At 40.4% G+C, this 23,182-nt stretch overlaps 1 protein-coding gene across 2 annotated transcripts in view; it reads right to left on the reverse strand.

Moving 5' to 3' along the window:
- DUSP8 (dual specificity phosphatase 8) overlaps positions 1 to 23,182 on the reverse strand; it is a 125,018-nt gene that overhangs the window by 65,295 nt on the left and 36,541 nt on the right. The gene's annotated exons all lie outside the window — the stretch shown is intronic.

A 23,182-nucleotide genomic window follows, 5' to 3' on the forward strand; every position in this document is an offset into this window, starting at 1 on the left:
AAGGAGAGGGACTGGGGAAACACTGATAATCTTTAGCTTAACTTCTTGGTACTCAGCTCTTTCGAACTCTTTTGAACTAAAGGTCCTTTCATACTATAAAATTATAGCATTATGATTCCACTTTAACTGTCATGGTAAAACCCTATGATATCATTGGATTTCCAGTTTAAGGAAGAATATACAGTCGGCCCTCTTTATACACTGATTTTTTTATACATGGATTCAAGCATACTTATTCTTAATAAGTATAAATTCCAAATAGCAAACCTTGATTTTCCATTTTATATAAGGGACACCATTTTGCTCTGCCATTATAGTTAATGGGACTTGAGCATACACGGATTTTGTTATCCATGGGGGGTCCTGGAACCAAACCCCAGCGGATAACAAAGTCCCACTGTACAATGGGCCCTCCCTTTACATGGGGGACCCATTCCGGATCCCCCCGCATAAAGGGAAATAAGGGGCACATGCATGGGGTGGCGCGGTGACACATGTGCCACGGGCGCACATGCCTTTCCCTTTATTGTCACCCACATAAGCTGGAAGCCACATATATTGCACCTGAGTATGGAGCGGGTGCACCGTATTAGAATTTTATACCAGAGAGCTCCTTCACCAAATTACAAAATGCTAGATAGATGGACTCTGTTAAGGAGGTCATGGGTATGCGTTTGCAGGAATTAAGCAGAACAATGGAGGACAGAGGGTCTTGGAGATGTCTCATCCATAGATCAACTCAAGGGCAGTTAGCAACAACAAAGACTGTATTCAGACTTAGTTTCAAAAAGAGAGGAGTACCAAAGGGTTAAGCAAAATGTTTCATAAAAGCAATAGTTCTGAGAAAGGTTGGAAGTCTTGCATCATGTAGATATTCCAAAGGATGTTTCGGGTATAAAAGTTAGCAGGGAGAAAATGGTAAAATGATTTTAAAGAGCAGATTTTCAGCCAACTAGAAATATTGGAGCCAATAGTAGTCATGGGACAAGTTAGATACTAAGGAACATGACACAATCTTGTGGCACTTTAAAGTTTACAATTTTTTTTTCATACATGAGTTTGTAACGTGTCTCAGGATTCTTTTTTGTTTTGTTTTATTTTGATCTTTTGCAGTGGTCTTGGGTGGTCAGACTTTGCCCTCTGCTCCGTTATTTGTTGGAGTTCCCCAGGGCTCTGTTTTGGGTCCCCTACTGTTTTCTCTTTACACATTGTCCCTAGGAAAACTCATCAGTTCTTTTGTTTTTTCCTATCATCTGTACGCCGATGACACTCAGCTGTATCTTTCCACCCCGACCTTTCCCCGGGGCTTAAACAGCAAGTTTCATCTTGTCTTACAGCTGTCTCTCAGTGGATGCACCATCGGCATCTGAGTTTCTTTCTCTTCACCTTCCCACTGGTGCCCTCCGTTCTAGTAGTCAAGGTCTGCTGTCTCGGCCTAGAATTTCCACTGCCCCGTCCCGGATTCGTCCCTTTTTACTTTCTGCCCCATCACTCCTGGAACCTCCTTTCCCCACGAACACAGTTCATCACTTCTTTAACCAGTTTCAAAACTTAGTTGAAGACTATACTGTTCCGGGAAGCATTCCCAGGCATTGTGTGATTGTTATTTGACGCTTGATATTTTATACTTGATGTTTTTAATTTGTTGCTTGCTTATTTTATCGACTCCTATCATCTATTAGTATGCCTTATTTTATATGCATATTGTTCTCATTTTGTAGAATGTACACCATAGGCAGGTTTCTTTTCTCTATTTCATTGATTGTATGTACAGTGCTGTGTAAATCTATAGCACTATATAAATAAAGTATAACAACAACAACAGCAACAACAATTGGCTGTTCCTTGAAAATTGTTGCTATGGTCACAGAATTTATAGTTACATTAGATATTACAAATAAGAGGTGGTAGTAGAGTAAGCACAAACAATCCATACTTGCTCCAAAATGAAGCATGAAAAGGAAGAACCTGCATGGTACCATTGTGAGACAACATGATAATTTTAGATCCACATGATGTTCACAATTCTTCTTGCAAAGAAAATGTATAAATTTTCATGTAAATACAGAAGAAGCAGAATTGGGGGGGGGGGCTTCTTCTGACACTGCCTAAAAGCCCTTGTGACATCTCTTCCCACAGAAATTAAAACAGGACAACCAGGACAACACTCTCTCACTTCAAATCTTTGTGGTCACTCTTCCAGGCAGCACATAAACACACTACCACACACACACAATATCAGAGGGACTATTTTTGTTGAGTCTTCAGAAGACAAAGGGTTTTATTTAAAACAATAGTAGACCAAGATGAAAAAAATTAATGTATGCAGGACACCTTCAAAAGAACTGGGGGTGTGGAATGCAAAACATCCATTGCATCCTCCAGATGGCAGGTCCTGGCATTCATAAGCACAACTAACCACCATTTCAGAACAAGGGCAGAAGCCACACACATTCTGGGTGCTAAGATACATCCACTCTCCTTCTCAGTAGGAGAATAAGCTGTTCTTGGCCATGTGGACTGTAATTGGTTGCATTCACAGGATCTTTGTATGGTACAAAATGTGTTGTATGTGAACACATACATGCATGAAAGCTACATCAGGGAACAGAGAAGGCTAGAGATCTCCCCACTGTGATGAATGAATATAAACATATCTCATTCAGGTACACTGCACACCTGCATAAACAATAGCTTGGGGTTCACCACCACCAGGTGAGCACTAAAGTCAGAACTGTCTAAGCTACTGTATTACCCATCATCATGGGCAGATGCATTGGATAAGTGGATAAGAAGAAAATTGATTTATTTGTGGTGCTGGAGAAGAGTACTGAGGATACCATGAACAGCCAAGACGACAAATAAATGGGTTCTAGAATGGATCATGTCTGAAATCTCCCTGGCAACCCAGATGATTAATTTGAGGCAGACATACTTTGGTCACATCATGAGAAGGCGCTACTCATTTGAAAAGACAATAATGCTAGGAAAGGTAGAAAGAGAGGAATACACTAGATGGATAGATTATATTAGGGAGGTCATAGGTATGAATTTATGGGACTTAAGCAGAACAGTGGAGGATAGGGAATCTTGGAGATGTCTCATCCACAGGGTTGTCATGAGTTGGTATTGATTAGAAGGTGGGTAACAACAACAACAACAACAACGATTTTCACACACGTATCTCTGATCCCCTCATAGGGACAAAAGGGATCTTCTTCCAGTGACAGGGCTCTGTGGCATACCTAGGCAATGGCATGAGTTGCACACACAAAGAGTGCAAGACACAGTCAGGGGCTGCCGTGCCTAATGAAAGGTTAATGCATTAAAGGCTGATAAAATCCTAACAGTGTCATGGCTCAATGCATCGACTGAATAGGCTGATGGGTGGCATACGCCGGCCTTCTGAGCTAGTGGCCTCCTGCCCTCTAGCGCAAAACACATCTATCATTCTGCTGTCACAGAAAGGCAGCTGTGGTGAAGCAAAGCAAAAGAGAGAAAGAGAAAGAGAGAGAGAAGACATAACCAGGCTGTTAGGGAAGGAAAAGGAATAAATAGCAACTTCCATTACATTCCAGATAGCCTTGAAGCATGGGGTTGGGTCAGCTTTGGAAAGTATGTAAAATCAAGTTGATTTCCACTCTCCAGACTATACACTTTTCAATGTGTCAAACCAAGGAGAGCTGTGGACACCAACATTCAGGGAGAATACAGGGTAATTCAAAAAGAATGGCACAAAACCAAGTAAGAGCAACTTTATTTTTGCACCATTTTTCACTCACCTCGTATTAAACTAGATTAGTTCTATGATGTAGCTATTCCCTTTACAGTCCTAACCATACTGTGCCTACAACCTATCTGTAATTCATTCTTTTAAAAAGAATTGCTTAAACCCAGGAGTTGTATTGAGTTGTAATATGAACAAAAGAGGACTAGACCTTTCCCCCAACACTTCACTTCAATCTGAAGCTGCCATTAGCAACAGAGCAGAAAAAACACAGAGGTTTATCGCATGGGAGAAAAAACGTTCCCCGATGTGTCCTAACGAGCACGAGCACGCACGGAGCGTGATGAGAATGCTCGGCGGCGGTGGCGGCGTTCCCCGTGTGGTAAAGTCGCGTTCTGGGCCCCATCGGGTTCTCATCACGCTCCGTGCGCGCCCACGCTTGTGCTCGTTAGGACGCATTGGGGAACGCTTTTCCCCCATGCAATAAACTTCACAGGCATCAATGTCATAGAATCATAGAATAATAGAGTTGGAAGAGACCACAAGGGCCATCCAGTCCAACCCCATTCTGCCATGCAGGAAATCCAAATCAAAGCATCCCCGACAGATGGCCATCCAGCCTCCAAGGAGGGAGATTCCACTAAACTACAAGGGAGTTTGTTCCACTGTCGAACAGCCCTTACTGTCAGGAAGTTCTTCCTAATGTTGAGGTGGAGCTTGCATCCATTGTTCCGGGTCCTAGTCACTGAAGCAGCAGAAAACAAGCTTGCTCCCTCCTCAATATGACATCCTTTCAAATATTTAAACAGGGCTATCATATCACCTCTTAACCTTCTCTTCTCCAGGCTAAACATCCACAGCTCCCTAAGTAGTTCCTCATAGGGCATGGCTTCCAGACCCTTCACCATTTTAGTTGCTCTATATGCTTTCCCTGTTCCTAGTAGTGGTTTCAGGGTAGAAGAGGATTTGTGGTGCCTGTGGCACAGTGGGAGGGTTACAAGGAAATAACACTTTATGGGTCTTCTGTGTTAAATTTAAGGATGCAAGTCAGAAGAACCCTGCTGGATCACACCAAGTGTGTATCTAGTCTAGCATTCCCTTCAGATTATTTTCTGCAGCAACTGCCATTGAGAAACACATTCCCTCAGAAACTAGAGATAATACACAGCTATCAGTACCAGCAGCCAAATTATCCTGCATTATTTTATTTAATCCCTCTTTAAAGACATCCATGTTGGTGGCCATCACTGCTTCTTATGGCAGCAAATATCACAATTTTAAAAAATCCACTGTGTCAAAACAAAGTTTCCTTTTTTCTGTACTGAGTCTTATACTGTATAATTTTGCTTCTGTGGATGGATCTCAAGTTCTAGTACTGGGGAGGGGGAATTCCTATTGATTTTTCTCACACCATGCATAATTTTATAGATTTCCATTAATTACCTCTCCCCCACCCCCTCAAGCTAAACAGACCCACATTCTGTAAGTTTTCCTCACAGGGGGTAGCCCTGACCATGTCAGTTATGCACTGCAGCCAGAATGCCAGCTCTACAATATCCCTTTTCAGGTAGTAAACAGAACTAGACACCACAGATTTGGATACTGATGTCATCATATTGACTGCTTTAAAAAAAGAATCTCTTCTTACAACACAGAATTCGCCCTTTTCACAGCAGCCCCACATCTGGTCAACATTTTCAACAGACAGTTAATCTCAACCAATTAATTCTTTCTTGGTCAGTCACATACATGCTATCCATATAAATATATATGTGAAACAAGGACTTTTGTTGTGTTATATCACCAACAGTTTTATTACCGGCCAGTGTTACTGTCACTGTTCTCACTGTCAGTACTTTCTGCATTGTGTTTTGTTCTATACCCCTACCCAACTGTGCACGCCTGGTCCATGAATATCATACTCCATTCATTTGAAGAGAGACACCCTAATTGATAAAACTTTGGACCTTAATATGTCTTCAAGTCTTAAAGCTGCTACATGCTCTTTGTGGAGTTATTTTCTTCTGTTACATTGAACCACATTTACTATTTTAACATTCATTCATCCTTTTAGAGCTCTCTATTATTCCTCCCCTTTAAATAATATGGTATCATCAGCAAATGTATAACTGCAGTTTGGTCCTTAAGATTAATGGATCGAATGGTGTATTAGCGAACTTCATCATTAAGTTGATAGAGAATGTGGTGAGAATGCATACTCACAGACTAAGGTTAAGTGTCTTTCAGGCATAACTGATTTTCAAGAGTCATGGATGTCACTGTTTGTGGTATTTTCCCAGACAATCTGTGTGATATACTTCCAGTGAGCAATTGCTATAAAGAATCCTACCATCCACCCATTCTACTTCCCTCTTTTGCGAAGCTCCTATTTTTCTTTTCACGTTCCTATTTCTAATTTTGCACAAAAACCCATGAGGGATTCTGGAAAGTTAAATACACAACAAAATTGTTTTTCACACACATACAAATGTTTTTGTGCAAAAAAAAGTTTCCAAAAACCAACATGGGTATTTGGTTTTTTTAATAATTTTTATTGAAATATTTTAAAAGACAATAGTACATGAGTATATATTCAAAAAATCTTTCCCCCTCATCCCCCCTTCTCTATTCCACTTATCCCTTACCATATTTTTCTAACCTTCATCATTTACTCAGCTCTTCTTATTTCTTCCTCTTTTTCAATTTCTTTCTTTTTTCTTTTCCCTTATCTCACTATCCTTTATGCTATTATATTCTTTTAAAGACTGTGTATTCCTTTTAAATGTTCTCTTTTCATCTCTTTTTGTTTTTTACTGTTTCTTTTCCCTGCAGAAGAAGCAGTTTTGCACAAATTGCTATCTGGAAAAGGCTGTATTTTTGCAAATAATAATATCCCATCAGTACTCAAGATGTGCAAATACTCGACAAAAAACCAAAACCAACACAAAACCCCAACTAGAAACAAATAACGGCCAATATTCTTTCCATCTCAACCAAAAAACTATGACCCAATTCACACAGCAGAAATAATCCAGTTTGAGACCACTTTAACTGTCCTGGGTTAGTGCTAGGGAATCAGGGAATTGTATTTTATTGTTGCACCAGAGCTCTCTGACAAAGAAGGCTAAATGTCTCACAAAACTAAAGTTTTCGGAATTCCCTAGCCTTGAGCCAAGGCAGTTAAAATGGTCTCAAACTGGATGATTTCTGCAGTGTGTTTCAGATCTATACCACTGCATACTCTTCTTTCTGTACAGGAATGAATATGGAGCCCATTGCCAACATTCTCTATATCACATTATTACTCCATATCTCTTCCTCTATACTCATAAGGAGGGATCGTTCTGCAACATTCTAGGTCTAAAATGCTAATTCTGCTTTATCAATGCTGATGTAGTGGTTTGAGCACTGGTTCAGGTGCTCATTTGGCCATGAAAACCCACTTGGGCAAGTCACACTCTCTTAGCCTTAAAGGAAAGCAAAGAAAATCCTCCTCTGAACAAATCTTGCCAAGAAAACCCAGTGATAGCTTCACCTTAGTGTTGGCATAAAATAGAAATTACAGGTACTTGAAGGCACAAAACACAACAATGATACAAGTCACTATCTCATGCTGATCATATGTATACCCTCTCACTAAGAGATCTGGGATGGAGGAACAGACTTTCACTGGAAACCCCATTCCTTCAGAAAGCTTGGTTTTCCTTGGCACATGAAATAACAAACTTTTCACTTTGCAAGGCTTTCCTTTATAAGTATCCTTCATGTTACACTGGAGCAGGTTTCCTCTTGGCAGTGGCATAAATGGGAAGGACAGCAGCTGGGACAATAGAAACAACTTCATTATTTTCCATTTCCATAAACACAACTCTTTCTTTTCCTAAAGAACTCAGGCTGTAATTCCACTTACACACATAGGCCCAGAGTTGCTAAGGCTGCATTCAAGAGAAAAAATGTTTACTGTCAAGTGCTCTGGTCAAGTAGGACTCATATAGCACTAGCTCCTCTCACTTATTGTATGGCTCTCTCTCTGCACCAACGAATATCCAAACTATTTGGCAAAAAAGGAGGTATAAATTAGGGAACTTATCTATCTGGGATAAGGATATATCACCTCACATATGTGGCTAGAATGCCTTTTTTAAAAAAAATGTTTTGTTGAACTATTCCCCGTCCACCACCACCCAGCTCTGAATTTTCCTGAAGAACCAGACTCTAACAACAGAGACAGCTACAAGAACACTGTACTGAGATGCAGGTTGATTCTTATAATGGATATGCATTTTTCTTTTTTATCAAAAATAAAGGGAGGTACAAGATGAAGAGCCTTTAGTATAATCAAGCATCTCCCTAAAACAGGGAATCCAGTGCATATTCTGCAGTATGCTCAGTTTCCATGAAAATTAGAAATGTCAAAACACAAATGGAACTACTTTTATGGGGTAAAGGATAACAAATCCATTTGGAATAATTCTCCTGGAACATATGTGACACCGGCATGACTAGAAGAATCAGTACCCAACATTTGCTGCACTCTCTGGAATGGGAGGACATTAATTTTGGTATAATTCCAGCCATTAGAAATTTAAAAAGCTACTGCGAGCCTAAAAAAGGACAACAAAAATGACATCCCGCACACCTTCCACTGGACACTGTGCAAAACCAAATCCACAAAGAAAGCAGATTCTATTCCAAGTTGTTTTGAGTGCACTGGACCTGTTTAACCATGTGTAGTTGCTTGGCAACTTTCAATACATCCCTTGCTGACTGACTCGTGTCTGGCTGCCAGGCTGAAATCTGAGGGATGCTACTGATGCTAATTTAGCCCTCAATTATGACTGTCAAAACAAACCACTATAAAAGAACAGGAGAAATAAATGCCAGGCATGTCATGCCTCACTAAATATTTCCAGTGGAAAGGGAAGTTTTGTTTTGTTTATAGTATCTGAAACTCAAGGAGGTCTGGAGCTGAGGGAGGAAAGGATTATGGGAATTTATGACCTGAGTAGAAGCAACTGCTTTTCACATGTTCTAAACAGAGAGCACACTCAGGCTCAGGTTTTCTGGCTGCTCTGTCTCCTACTTCTGAACAGCATATGTTCAATCATATACAGCAGTCACAGTTTAAATTAATTGGTCATCGCCTAAATTTCCCCCCAACATCCTAGGACTGTCTTCAGAATTTAAAATATACCTAGGAAGCTCTCTTTATTCATTCGTTATTTCCTGGCACAGACATTATGGGTTGAGTATCCCTTATCCGAAATGCGGAGGACAAGAAGTGTTTTGGATTTTTAAATTTTGGGGGAATACCCCTGTACAGGGACGTAGGGAAGGGGGGGGGGTTGGGGGGTCCAGACCCCCCCTTCAGGCCCTGGGGGCCTTCAAGCTCCTTCCTCCCCCCTCCTCCCATCCATCAAAACCATGGAGAACTCGGAAAGGGAAAAGGGGAAAGACAAAAGTTGCAAGCTCAGAGAGAGAGAGAGAGAGAGAGAGAGAGAGAGAGAGAGAGGAGGGGGAGGGAGGGGTCTTTGTGATTTCTTTCTCTTTCGTTCCGGCTTCCACTCCTCCGCCTCCTCCCCCCTCCTCCCTTGTGCTTTTGCCAGAATAAAAGTCTCTTCAGAAGAAGGGAAGGAAGGGGGGAAAAAGGAAGGAAGAATGATAGGGAGGGAGGGAGGGAGAACTTAAGAAAAGAAGGAAAAGAAAGGGAGGAAGAGGAAGGGGAGAAAGGAAGAAAGAAAAAGGAAGGAAGGAAGCTTCTAAAGGGAAATATAAAAGAAAGAAAAGGTGACTTAACTTTCCTTTCAGCAGTTATATCCATATACAATATAGTAAAATAATAATAATAATAATAATAATAATAATAATAATATCCCTTACCCAAAATGCTGAGGACTAGATGTATTTTGGATTTTGGAGTTTTTCAGAGTTTGGTATATTTATATACAGTATGTCTAATGGGATATAATGGGAGATGGGATCCATGTATGTCTCATATGCATCTCACAGACATAGACTGAAGGTAATTTAATACACAATATTTTCAAAATAATGTTGTGCTTCTGCACACTGAGCTTCAGCAAAACCCTGAGACCACTATTCCTTGTATAATTCAATAATTCAGTAATTGATCTAAACCTTCAGGATTCCCAGGTATCCTTGAGTTGGGGCCAGACCAGATGCTCTCAGGGTCAGTTTTGGGTTTTGGAATAATTCAGGTTTCAGAAGTCCAGAGAAAGGAGACTCAGACTCTACTCTGGACATTTCTTCTCATAATGAACTCAGGTTTTCAAAAACAGTCATTCTGGATTTTTGCAACAACAAAAAAGAGGAGGGTCTGTGATGCAAAAAGCAAGAGGCTTCCTTCCAGCCTTGTTTTTTCTCTTTTTTAAAAGACAAAGAGAATAAACTACAGTTAGCTGGCCCTTTTTCAGCATGTCAATGGGGATGCTTTGATGGAGAGTTCCTGCATGGCAGAATGGGGTTGGACTGGATGGCCCTTCTTGGGGTCTCTTCCAACTCTATGATTTTATGATTAATTAATTAATATATGGAATCAATCTAAGATGATGAATCGGGGCTGTGGAGTCGTATGGTCCTGCTCCAGGCAATGCTAGACTGCAGGCCCCATCATCCAGCAGCACCACAGACTGCTGGGAACTTCAGTCTAATAAGGCTGCACACTGCAGAAATAATCCAGTTCGACACCACTTTAATGCTATGGAAAATCCTGGGATTTGTAGTATGTTGTGCCACCAGAGCTCTCTGACAAAGAATGCTAAATGTCTCACAAAACTACAATACCCAGATCTTGTTGTTGTTTTCTTATATCCCGCCTTCTTCCCAATATACGGACTCAAGGTGGTGATTTTCCATAGCATTAATCTATAGTATATCTTTCTACAATGTAGATAGACACCTCCATTACATAATTTGTTGGGGATGCTTTGACTGGGAGTTCCTGCATGGCAGAATGGGGTTGGACTGGATGGCCCTTGGGGTCTCTTCCAACTCTATGATTCCATGATTCTATAGCACTCTGAGCCTACTGTGATTTTAATTGTTTTTAAATGTATAAAGGTATAAAGTCTTATAATGCAAGCCATGCACTGATGGGCTATTGCACTATAATTTTTTATTGATTGATTTTATACCCTGCCTTTCTCCCAAAATAGGATTCTCTTAAAGGGGTTTGTTTTTCATAAAAAGAAAGGAAGGTATAATGTCTTGGAATTTAAAATTATGATAGACAGACAGACAGACAGACGAGTCTTGGAATTAAAAATCGTGTGTGTGTGTGTGTCTTAAAATTAAAAATCCCTCTTGGAAGTGGGAATGAAATGTTGTGTGGATGCAGCCTGGGTTCTTAGCTCAGCTCAGAAGTTGGAATGCAGTGTCTCAAAGCATGAGCAGAGTGTCTCTGAGCATGAACAGAGTGGCTGCCGCTCATTGCGTGAGCAGCTGCACCTTGCTTTATCAAGCTGAATTTATCTGATGTAAACACCTTCAGAGGAAGGACTCAGTTTGCATCTGCACTGAAAAAATAATCCAGTTTGATGCCACTTTAACTGCCCTTGGCTCCATGTTGTGAAATGCTAGGATTTGTAGTTTGTTGTGGCACCTGACAGATGACTCAACAGGTTCTCAAAACTACAGATCCCAAGATTCCATAGCATGAAGCCATAACGGAAGTTAAAGTGGTGCCATCGAGGTGTCGAGGGTAAACGCTCGACCCTCTTTTTGTGTCTTGGGGGGGGCTCTTAGCCTCTCAAAATGGTGGCACTTAGTCTTGACCCCCCTTCCCAAAATCCTGGCTACGTCCCTGCCCTGTGTGTGTGTGTGTGTGTGTGTGTGTGTGTGTGTGTGTGTGTGTGAAAGGGTCAGGCAAGGCTGAATCTTATTACCCTACCTGTTCAACTTATATGCAGAACACTTTGTAAGAAAGGCAGGCTTGGACACAGAAAAAGGAACAGTGAAAATAGGAGGAAGGAATATCAACAATCTGATATATGCTGACAACACCATAATACTAGCAGAAAACCTCACAGACCTCAAACAACTACTAAGGAAGATCAAAGAAGAAAGTGCAAAGGCAGGCTTACTGCTGAACATAAAACAAAAATAATGTTCAACATTAAGCCTACCTTTGCGCTTTCTTCTTTATGCCAGTACTATGGAGTCATCTGTATATCTTAGATTGTTGATATTCCTTTCTCCTATTTTCACTCCTCTTTCTTCTGTGTCCAAGCCTGCTTTTCTTATAATATGTTCTGCATACAAGTTGAACAGATAGGATGAAAGGATGCAGCCTTGTCTGACCCCTTTGCCAACTGGAAACCATTCTGTTTCTCCATATTCTGTTCTAACAGTAACCTCTTGTCCTGAGTACAGATTCCTCATCAGGACTATGAGGAGTGTTGGCGCTCCTATGTCTTTAAGGGTGTTCCATAGCCTTTCATGATCTATGCAGTCAAAGGCTTTGCTATAGTCTATAAAGCACATGCTCATTTTCTTTTGGAACTCCCTGCTACGCTCCATTAGCTATCGTATATTTGCAATGTGATCCCTGGTAACTCTTCCTTTCTTGAACCCTGCTTGTACCGCTGGGATTTCTCTCTCCATGTGTGATTGGAATCTATGTTGCAAAATTTTGAGCATGATTTTGCTTGCATGGGAGATCAGTGCTATGGTCCTATAGTTGTTGCAGTCTCTTGTGTCTCTCTTTTTGCGGGTGGGGATGTATATTGATTGCTTCCAATCTGTTGGCCATCATTTTGTTTTCCATATCTGTTGACATATGTTGGTTAGCACTAGAGTTGACTCTGTCAATGTAGATTGTAGCAGTTGAACTGGAATATCATCTGTTCCTGGTAATTTGTTTTTCGCTATTTCTCTTGTTGCAGTTTCCACCTCACTTTTAGAATTTTCCTTACATAGCTCAAAATCAATGTTGCAGAACATGATGTAGATACAAACACTCAGTTATTAAATATAATCTTGTGTATTTACCCTTGTCCCATTATCTGAACACATGCAAAAGAGGAAGCAAAGTACTCCCCCCCCCCCCCCCCCAGTAATCGCCCCAGGAACAAAGGTGGCAGGACAGCCATACAGGTCCAGTGTGAATGGCTGCTGCAGGTGGAAGGGTTCTCTAAGAGCAGAGGGCTGCTAGAAGTGAAGGAAACAACAGCTTTGGAATCAGAATTATCCCACAGTAGGATTTAGTGTTCCTTCCACATGGGGAGCTTTGTTTGGGGTATTACTGAATGGTTGCTGAGCAACGGCAGATGGATGTGACATGGTTTATATCATATTAAAGTTATAAGGTTTCAGGCAACAGAGATGCCAGACAAGCACTAGCAACACATAAAAAAGCTACATTGGGTAAACACAGCATTGCCTTGATACGGTTCAGAAGAGTGTTTTGGGAGGGGGATAGCAGGAAGAGGTGAGGATATTTTAAATACATTTTTGCTAAGTACAATTGCTTTTCCTTTAATTATAAAAGAGATGAATGACAGCTTGCATAGATCCCAGTTCAAGAGCTATAATTGATATCCCTCAACATAGGAGTCCTAAATAATTTTTTTCACTGGCTCCTGGTATGCTTCTGCGACTTTATAACCCCCCTAGCTGGCATGTTCTTTGTACAGTTACATGTGCACTGCCCAATTTTTATGCTACTGCTGTTATTAATTGTCATCAAGTCAACTTTGACATATGGTGATCATATGAATGAGAGAACTCGAAGTCATCCTCTTATCAAAAATGCTGCATAGGTTCTTACAAACTCAGGGCCATGGCTTCCTTGACTGTACTGCTACTAAAAGCAGAGGATTGAGATTAGTAACATAGGCCTGAAACAGACAGGCCAAGTAGAGTGGTCAGAGACCACACCGGCACCATTCTTTCCGGGACCAGACCAACTGCATGGGACCAGTCCCAATCCAGGCTGCCATTGCAGTCCTGAACTGCTCCTTCTTGGCCCACTTCTTTGCAAATGACATGGCATTGCCGTGGCTTCAGGCTGCGTTTGGGGCATGCATCATATAAACAGTACACCCCCAATGCAGCCTGAAGCCATGTCATTTTGCCTGTGTGTTTCATTCCAAAATGTCAGCAAGGTCTACTTTACAAAACCTCCTTACCTGAGAGGAGAGGACCTATCAAAGAGGGCATGCTTTGTATTTAGGAGGTCCTAAAGCTCAGTTCTTGGTAGAATGGCTAGGAAAGCTTTGCCTAAAACCCTCATGAAACAGTGCTAACCAAAGTAGATTATGATAGCATAGACAAAATAATAGTCTGATTTCACTGCAAGGTATTTTCATATTCAAGAAGTGATCCACAAGCAGAGCTTCAAACAGTCACTTTTGTTGACTACAATTCCTAACCATCTCCCACTAGCATGGCCATGCTGGCTGGGAAATTCCAGGAGTTCATGGTCCCAAGAACTGTTCATTAGATCCATCTTTCTCTCAGCCCAACCAAAAGGCATCTTCAGCAGATTTCACTGTATACCAGCTGGATCAGTGGCAAGTGGTGGCTCCGAAGTCACTTGCACAGTGAATCCATCATGGGGTTTAGTCTAAAATTTAAATGCACTATCCAATGTGCAGAATCTATTTGGGGGATAGGGTTTCAGCACCTTGGCTAGCTCTTCTAAACTCAGGACAGGATTCACTAACCCACTGACATGGAAGCCATCAGCTGCCACTTAGAGTTGGTACAGACTGGCATGAAAAGCCAGCTTCCAGCTGGCTTGGGGGCATGGCATATGCATGATGCACACCTTTAAGATGCCTGGAAGCCAGCTTCACAGCACATGGCTGCCTGCATGGCAGCTGGCTTCAGGGGCAGTACAGCATTTACACACCACATGCCTCAGGAGCGCTATAAAGCCATGGGGGCCAGCAAAAAGCTGGATTGGGGATTTGGCATGCAGTTGCCATGGCCCCAATCCAGCTTTCTCAGGGGCGGCTTTAACTCACCCATGTGGGGCAGTTCCTTAGTCCCAGGCAGACTGTGTACAGCTATGGTTCCCAAACTTTCGTCCTCCAGATGTTTTGGACTTCAGCTCCCAGAACTACTGACCACTGGTCAGGCTGGCTGGGGCTTCTGGGAGTTGAAGTCTAAAATACCTGGAGGACCAAAGTTTAGGAATTGGTCTATAATAACTCCATGACAAGCAAATCATCATCAGCATCATATGCAGAGGTGTAGCTTTTCCCAGTAGGGAAGTGCAGATATTCCCTTCTTGAATCTCTGACAGGCAGTTAAGAAAGGCACCAAGCTTCTTCTGATACAGGAAAGAGAGGAGTTTCCATCCCACAAATGGCTCTATGTCATTAAGAGGGAATTTTGCCCACTTCTGCATGACAAGTTGCATTTGCCAACTGTGAAAAGCACAGAGGCCCTAGCCTCCTCTAACTTGGTCACATCCAAGGACTATTTAGCAAGATGTGGATGGATCAGTCTGTTCTGGACATTCTCTTACAGAAAGTGTAAAACAGTTGGGGAGGGGGGCATGCCTTAGTCTCTAGAACAGCTTAAACAAATGAACAAACAAAAAATAATGTGTGGGGTGGGAGAAAGAATTTTTCTAAATTCAGCAACTTGAGATACAGACGAGACCAAATCTATAAAAGCAAAACAAAATCTCTTATCAGTAAAGCCAAACATTTTTTTTAAAAACTCAGAGCCCAGCTGATCCTTGATCTCATTTAAAAGACTGCAACCCTAAACACACCTGCATGGACACATAAGTCACTGAAACCAATGGGATTTCAACTTCCATACGAAATGTGAAGCATAACCTGGTTTGCTACAGTAACAGGAATGTTCACTCCAGCAATTTTTAGTTTTGCAAAGGAAGGAATCACAGGCCTCATTTTAAAGATATTCTGATTCTCTATAGCAAAGTATGAGCATATACAGAATAAGGATCTGGCAATCCATCAAGAAAAGACTGTTCTATATCTTTGATTCTGGCACTACTTTTTAAGAAAGAGCATGATGAGCAGAGGAATGATACACCAGGGCAAGGATGCTCCAAGATTCAGAATAAAACCAGAGCAGAAACAGAGGCCACAATATAAGCACTGCAATACTGCTAGCTCTAGTTCCAATAGGGGCACATTTTATGGGTATAGCTCTGAGAGTTTCCAAAACCATTTATTTCCCCATATGTGCTGTACATGCAATTAATCATGGGTTAAATGCATATTATGAACTTATTATTCTAAGGAAACAAGCACTGACAACCCCCAGTACTCAGAGGAATAGACTAACTAATGAATACATTGCTAAGCTTGAATCTATTTCCAAAAAACTCTTGGTTTTCAATCAGTTACAAGACAAAAATGTGATAAGCTGCCTGTATCCGCAGACTCACAACTATTCTTTAGCAAAATAGACTAGCAGTCTGCAATCAGATTTTTTACAAACTGAGATGGAACTGATATAGAGCATAGAATGAGTGAACGAGTGAAGTTGAAGGTACAAGATATACCTCAACAAAAAAAAGTTAATCTATTATAACAGGTGCAGCTCTCTTTAAGTATGAGTCCTAAAAAAAATAGTGTTCTTTCAGGTGTAGTCATTTTTTGTTAAATATAACAGAAAGCATATACTACTTTGTTTATGTTATTACAAATATAACAATAAAATAACTTACACATAAAGCTTTGAACATGTTTGAATATATATAACCCAAACAAGCTAAATTAGACATTATTCGTAGCACTGGACACACTGCCAGAAAATTTTCCAGTTCTAATTTTTCTGGAAATCCCACGTCACTGCTGTAACTTTATTCAACACAGTACTGAAATGACAAGGGGCAGGGCTGAAAGAAATATCTTCTCTCTTCAAGTAAATGTTTAAAGATACTTTAAGACATTTAATAGATCCTCCAGATGGTAATGGCAATGGTTGCAACTCTCAACCTTCAATGAGTGCCACTGAATTCTGGGGAGGGACTCCAAAATAAGCTTGGGAAGGGTCAGTCTACATGAGAATAAACTTTACCTTCCCTGTCTTGCATAACATACATGAGTATATTCTTATTAAAAAAAAAATCCTATCCTACCTATTGTGAGATCTCGGGGTGGCATACAATTAAAACAATATAAACAATTTACAATTCCAAATAAAAGCAATAAAATAATAGGGTAAACACATATTAAACACATCACCAACAGTAGAAAAAGTAAAACCAGTTAAAACCATGTGTGAATGTATTTAAAAAGAGACCAACCCCCAAAGGCTTTAATAAAAAGCAATATTTTAACTTGTCATCTAAAGAAACCCATACTTGTGCCAATCAGGTCTCCAATGGGAGGGCATTCCATCAATGGGATGCCTTAGCATATACCCAAATATTTGGAGCACTAGGAAATATACTTGGCATTATGCCAGGTTGAGACTGAAGATCTCACTTTTGATTTGAATGAAACAAGTTTGAATGGCAGCATTTACAATTTTTAAGATTTGTAGTTCACTAAATGCCATGTAGGACTGATTGAAAGCAACACTCTTTCTGCAAAGTTGAAACTCGCTAATCAGTTCTGATACATAGATATCAAATTTGGTCAATGCCCGTTCATATTGGGCATTCTAAAGGATAAAGCACAAAAATTACAAATCTTTGTTCAGGAAGAGCCTGAAGTAGCTGATTAATCAGATCCAAAACCATATTATAGTCTTTGTTTGGGCTCCATTAGATTACACATCAGGTCTGGACTGTGGTCAAGCATTTGTACAATATCACAGAAAGACAGGTGGATAAATACTATAATATATAGTACAGGTTGAGTATCCATTATCCAAAATATGCTTGGGACCAGAAGTGCTTCAGAATTGGAATTTTGGAATACAAACAGCATAGTACAGTATACAGGCTGGAGAGTGACATGAGGATGTTTGAAATGCTAAGATTTTAAGCATAGGGCTTTGCATGAATCCATATGTTCTGCCATTTCACAGATCTGTGACTCTCTCCAGCCTCACAAATACAATACGAACTACATTATTTGTATTCAAAATGCAAAATATCCCAAAACTGAAACCTCAAAGTGTCTTATTGGTGCTCAAAATATTGCAGTTTGGAGCATTTCTGGATTTTAGAGTTTATAAGGGATACTCAACCTGTTTATATGAAATATGAACTGACCTCTCTCCTCTACTTGAATGTTACTCGCTCAATTCTCTGAAATTACAATCCAAACTAAAGCTGTGCATTTTTAGGTTCTGCATCTATGTTATAGTTTTAGATGGACAATGATGACAATGATGATGGTGATGACAGTGACAACAACAACAAAGCTACTGGATAAACATGGTTTATTCCAAGGGGAGCCCTTTTTGTGGATCTCAGTCTGCCTTTATTTTTTGCTTTCCCAGCTTCAAATTCTGTCAGCAGGAAACCAGAAAGGAGGGCAGGAGCCTGTCAGGAAGAATAATGGGGCAGGACAATTGTGCCTATGATGTCACCCTTCCTGCCATCTGCTACTCAGCAGCAGCTCCACTCACCCCTGCTCCCTCCCCCATTAGAAACAAAAAGTCTCCACATAATAACATGAGGGTGATTCACTCCACCGCTGCCCTCCACATGTCCATCTCCCTCTGAAGAGGATTTAGAGAAGCATCATTGCTGGACAAATGACGCTGAAACGCCACATTTTTAAAACTGTCTAAAGAAAAACTGTCACAGGAATGGAGGCAATGTGGGACTGAGGGCAGGCATTGAGCACACCATGATCTAGGCATGTCATAAAGAGCTGCTGCATTTCTGAATTCTTCATAGTAAATGATTCATATAGTACCTGAACTAAACATAGGAAGGTCCTACTACCTTACCACAACATGGACAACATACTAACTTCGTGAAAAGCTTCGGAGAGGGAAGACACACAGGTCAATAAATGGAAAGTTGGGCCTTCAAGCCCCACCACCACTGAGTTTTCTGACTGTAAAGATAACAAGCAAGTTACAAATAAAAGCTGAGATGGAGCTGCCATGCAGGTATTACACAAAAATAAAATGTGATACTAGGAACAGAAATCAATTTATTCTTTCACATTGACTAAACTTACTTACAAGGTAATTTAATGTCATTCACTATGCATTTAAAATGCAAACATCATGACAACATATGATCCTTCATCGGCCTTCCACCCTCCCCTTATCAGGAAAATGGAAATGCACACAGGGCCTCCAATTGTTTCTGCTTCTCGAGTGTCCATGTGTTCAACAGAGAGTCCCTCACCATGGGCTATGATGGTAAGAAATGCAATGCAACAATATCAGGAAGGGCATATCACTCCAGTCCATTATTCCTAGCAAGATTCCACTTCACAAAAGTGAGCTTGTGATGGAAAGTGATATGCCTTTCCATAACTCTTCTTGCACATGGGGGCAGTGGAGACACCCCCCACCCTCCAAATGCTGAGGGTGGACAGTTGATGAGAATGCAAGAGTGAGGACCCACACTTGTACCATTTTAATTGTGTGGGAACGAACACCTCCAATAACAGTAGAAAGAAAGAAAGAAAGAAAGAAAGAAAGAAAGAAAGAAAGAAAGTTAGTTTGCAAACCCAACAGGTATATGGTTAAGCTTCAGAGTGTATGGGTTGAAACAGTAAAATTATAGGAGCCAGAGATTTAGTGACATGGGATTGCCAGCAGTCAGAAGACAGCCTTAATTGCCCTTCATTGCTTGTTGTCTATTCCCATGACTAGAAGAAGCAAAATAGTATTATGCAAAACAAACAGTATGCAAATTTGGTATGCTTAAACACTTTACCCAGGTTGCAAAATTAAGCAGTTTTTGCTACTGGACTTCAGTCACTTTGAGACATTATTTTGTTGTTGTTTTTTAAGGAGTGAATAGCTGTGATATTGACCTTTGCTCTTTTGAAAAATCATTTTACATGCAATTATATGGAGAACTTATATACAGACCCCCTTCATTATATATTGGCTGGAGGTGCTGCACACTCTACTACATCCCTTTACCAGCCTGCTCCCCAGCTTGTGGGAGCTTTGAAAAAAGGACAGGCATTTCCCATCACTTCCTATCCTGCCAACATTACAGCATTATTGAACTTCTATCAGACAAACAAACCTGTTTGTTTTTCAGATGGCAACCTTGTGGGAAAGGCAGAGGGGTATATCTCTGCTTCCAAATGGCTGCTATGACCAAGGTAGAAAGAGAGTATATGCTGATCCATGTTTACACCATAGCAAACTAACCATGCTGAAGTATCATTCCAGTTGTCACTTCCTAACTTTGTGTGAGGGCATATGAAGATCTAACACTTGCCTAGCCTTCACAAGTGCTGGTGCTATAACCCTACCCGTGGTATGAGGATAGGAAAGGGAAGGAGTTGCACATTTTCCATTTCTGGCACATTTAAAGTTATTGTAGACATTGACTCTAAGCAAGGCTCTGATAATCTTGCTCCTACAAGAGGGCTTGGAGATGCATCTGTTGTTCACAACTGCCAGACAGCTGGTGAGGCATAACAGATACAAATGATTGATGTGGACTTAGGAAACCTTGGCTCGAAACCCTATGTGAGGAATAAACTTCACTGGTTGGCATGGCCAGTCATGCCTCTTTCAGGCTAACTAACCACAGAGGCCCATTATGAAAGTAACATATATAGATGAGAACTATCTTGAACGCTTTGGAGGAATGTGATAAACAAGTCTCTACCTCTGCTTTTCTGAAACTGCCTTCCTCCCCAAAGGAGCTCATTAACTAGCACCCAAAATCTCACAAGAAATTCTCCTAATGCTCTGTCTTAAACCGTTCAGGCATGTCAGAAAGAACAGCTTTTACATTGCATGATCAATTTACATATGTGGTGATGATCAGTATCTTCCATAGCTTTAGAAAAGATTCATAATACTGTTAGTCTAGCCATGACTGAAGCGGGGGGGGGGGGGGGGGGATCATGTAAAATTTTGAAGAACTTGCAAGTTTGCTAGATTTGCATAATTTATTCTAGATATAGAATTTCATTGAAAATATGTGTATCTATCAAAAGAGGAAACTGTGATGTATTATCTCTTAAAGGCTGATCTTCTTTCAATATACCTGAAGAGTCTTTAATGGGCTAGGAGCTCTGTGTAAATTAGACTTCCTCCTTCTCACTGAACACAATCCTATCTCTCATTGTATCATGAACAGCAATACCAAATTCAGCATTCAATATAAGTTCAGAAATAAATTGCCCAGTAGTATCTCCTGGTCTCTGCAAATAATCTAGAAACATCACTTTTCTGACATATCTTTATGAGGCATGCAATGTGTTTTTAAAAATTCACGAACTTCTGCCACATCTTGTCGATTTCCCTCAGAAAAAAACAGCAATGGCTTCTGCACCCAGGCAGTGTAACAAAATAGCTATTTGCTGTCTCTTTGCAATTCCAACTGCAGTATGTAATATAATTCAAAGGCTTGTTCCTAACACTTTTAGTTCTCAGCCAAATTACCTTGCAAAACAAGTGGACGTGGAAGCCAGAATGAGTTCATCTCTTCAGTTAGAACAAACAAACTCAGTTGCAATGGGAAAAAATTGTACTGATTTCTGACAACATGTAATGTCCTACACTCTCAAGTTCTGCAAAGCAGGTTAACACTAAAACATTGGGAATATAGAACATGAGAGCGACAACATCACTGAACATGTGGATATTTGTACTGAGATCTTCTGAAGATTAACATGAGATGACCTAACAAAAGTCTTGTGCAAGTTTTTGAGTGAATCAATGGGTTTTTACAAATATTTTGCTCCTATGAAAGTTATCTTGAAAATTTCCTCAAGTACATTTAGCAGTACTGGACATTTTTTTCTCAGGCTTTCACCTTTGGATTTTGTTATCTGTCAACTGCTACCTGAAGTCAGAACCTCAAGATTTTGAAGCCATAATGCAAAAAAGGAAGAAACAAAAATGGGATTTTTCCACTTTACAAAAATTCAAGACTTTCAACTCAATGGAATTTTTAAATCGTTTACTCAAAGAACATGATTTGTCAGGGACATTTCAAGGATGTTCTTATGAAAAGATTTAGGGCCAAACTTGATGAGCTGTCAATCAAGTTATATAAGTTACATTTTTAGTTCGGCATTTTTTAATGATTTTGTATTTTAACTTGTTATATTAATGTTATGCTTTTAATTGTATTTTTAAAATTGTTGATAAGCATCTTTGGTGAGGTGACGGGTCCAATTTAGGAGAAAAGTAGCATATAAAATTGATTGATTGATTGATTGATTGATTAATTCACTCAAACAGCAACTGTCTGAATGACTTCTAAGAAATAAGAAGCACCAATTGGGATTGGGCTTTAGTGTGAGAAAAAGCATGGCTTTAATCCTTTCTCTGCCTTGAAATCCTAATCAGCTCTCAAACATCACTGGATATCCCAATCTAGTCATATTTAGAGCTAGTCAAATTTTCAGTGGTACAAATTACTTACTGGACAAATGATGTGTGTTCTAGTTTGGCTCTTAACTTCCACATAATAAACTACCACAGAAACAGAGGCCTGTTACAGACAGCCAAAATAAAGCTGCTTCGAGTCACAGGGGAGGTATGGTGTTTCAATGATGCATGCGTCCTAAGAGTCCAGAAGCCACACCAAAGCCACACTCCAGGCTGGAGCGTGGCTTCAGTGCGACTTCTGGACTCTTAGGATGCATGCATCATTGAAACACCATACCTCCACTGTGACTTGAAGCAGCTTTATTTTGGCTGTCTGTAACAGGCCAGAGAAAACTTTCAGCCTGGGTAATAAGAAGTGTGTATGTGGACAAAGAGAGAATAGCTAGAGAACAAATTTATCTCCTTGTGCAGTATCACTATTATAAAATATGCCTACCCTGTTTTCAGCCCTCGAAAGAACCCTTAAGATGGCTTTTGGATTCAAAACACAAAAAATACAATAAAAATAATGAGATAAAGCAAATACATCAATTCAGTAATTAAACCAGCAGCATGAGAAGGACACAGAACAATTGGTTCAGTTTTAAAAATTCAATCCAAAACTGGAAAAATCCACAGCAGAAGGATATTAAAACCAATTAAAAGCATACACCAATTAAAAAGTATTTCAGCCTTCTTATAACTCAAGAGAGAGAAGAAATCAGATGTTTTGGGGAGGGTGTTTCACAGTCTAGCTTAGTGGTCTCCAAACCTTTTCCAGCTACCACCCCCTTTCCTCTTGGGTGATGACCCTAGCGTGCCCCCCATGGGTATTTCTTGAGATAAGGTCTACTGTTCTACTGCAAATTCAAAACATCCTATCTCAGTCATTGCTCCCTTTGCACCTGGTCACCCTGGGAGCAGCAACTGAGCAGCTGGCTGACCAACATCCAAGAAGCCCCTTTTACATGGCACCCTCCAGCAAAGGCAGGCAAGATGTCTCTTGGTTGCTGCTCAGCCAGC

This window comes from Sceloporus occidentalis, unplaced genomic scaffold (assembly GCF_023333645.1).
Source record: "Sceloporus occidentalis isolate IW3139 unplaced genomic scaffold, rSceOcc1.0.p SCAF_4, whole genome shotgun sequence".
NCBI classification, from domain to species: Eukaryota; Metazoa; Chordata; class Lepidosauria; order Squamata; family Phrynosomatidae; genus Sceloporus; species Sceloporus occidentalis.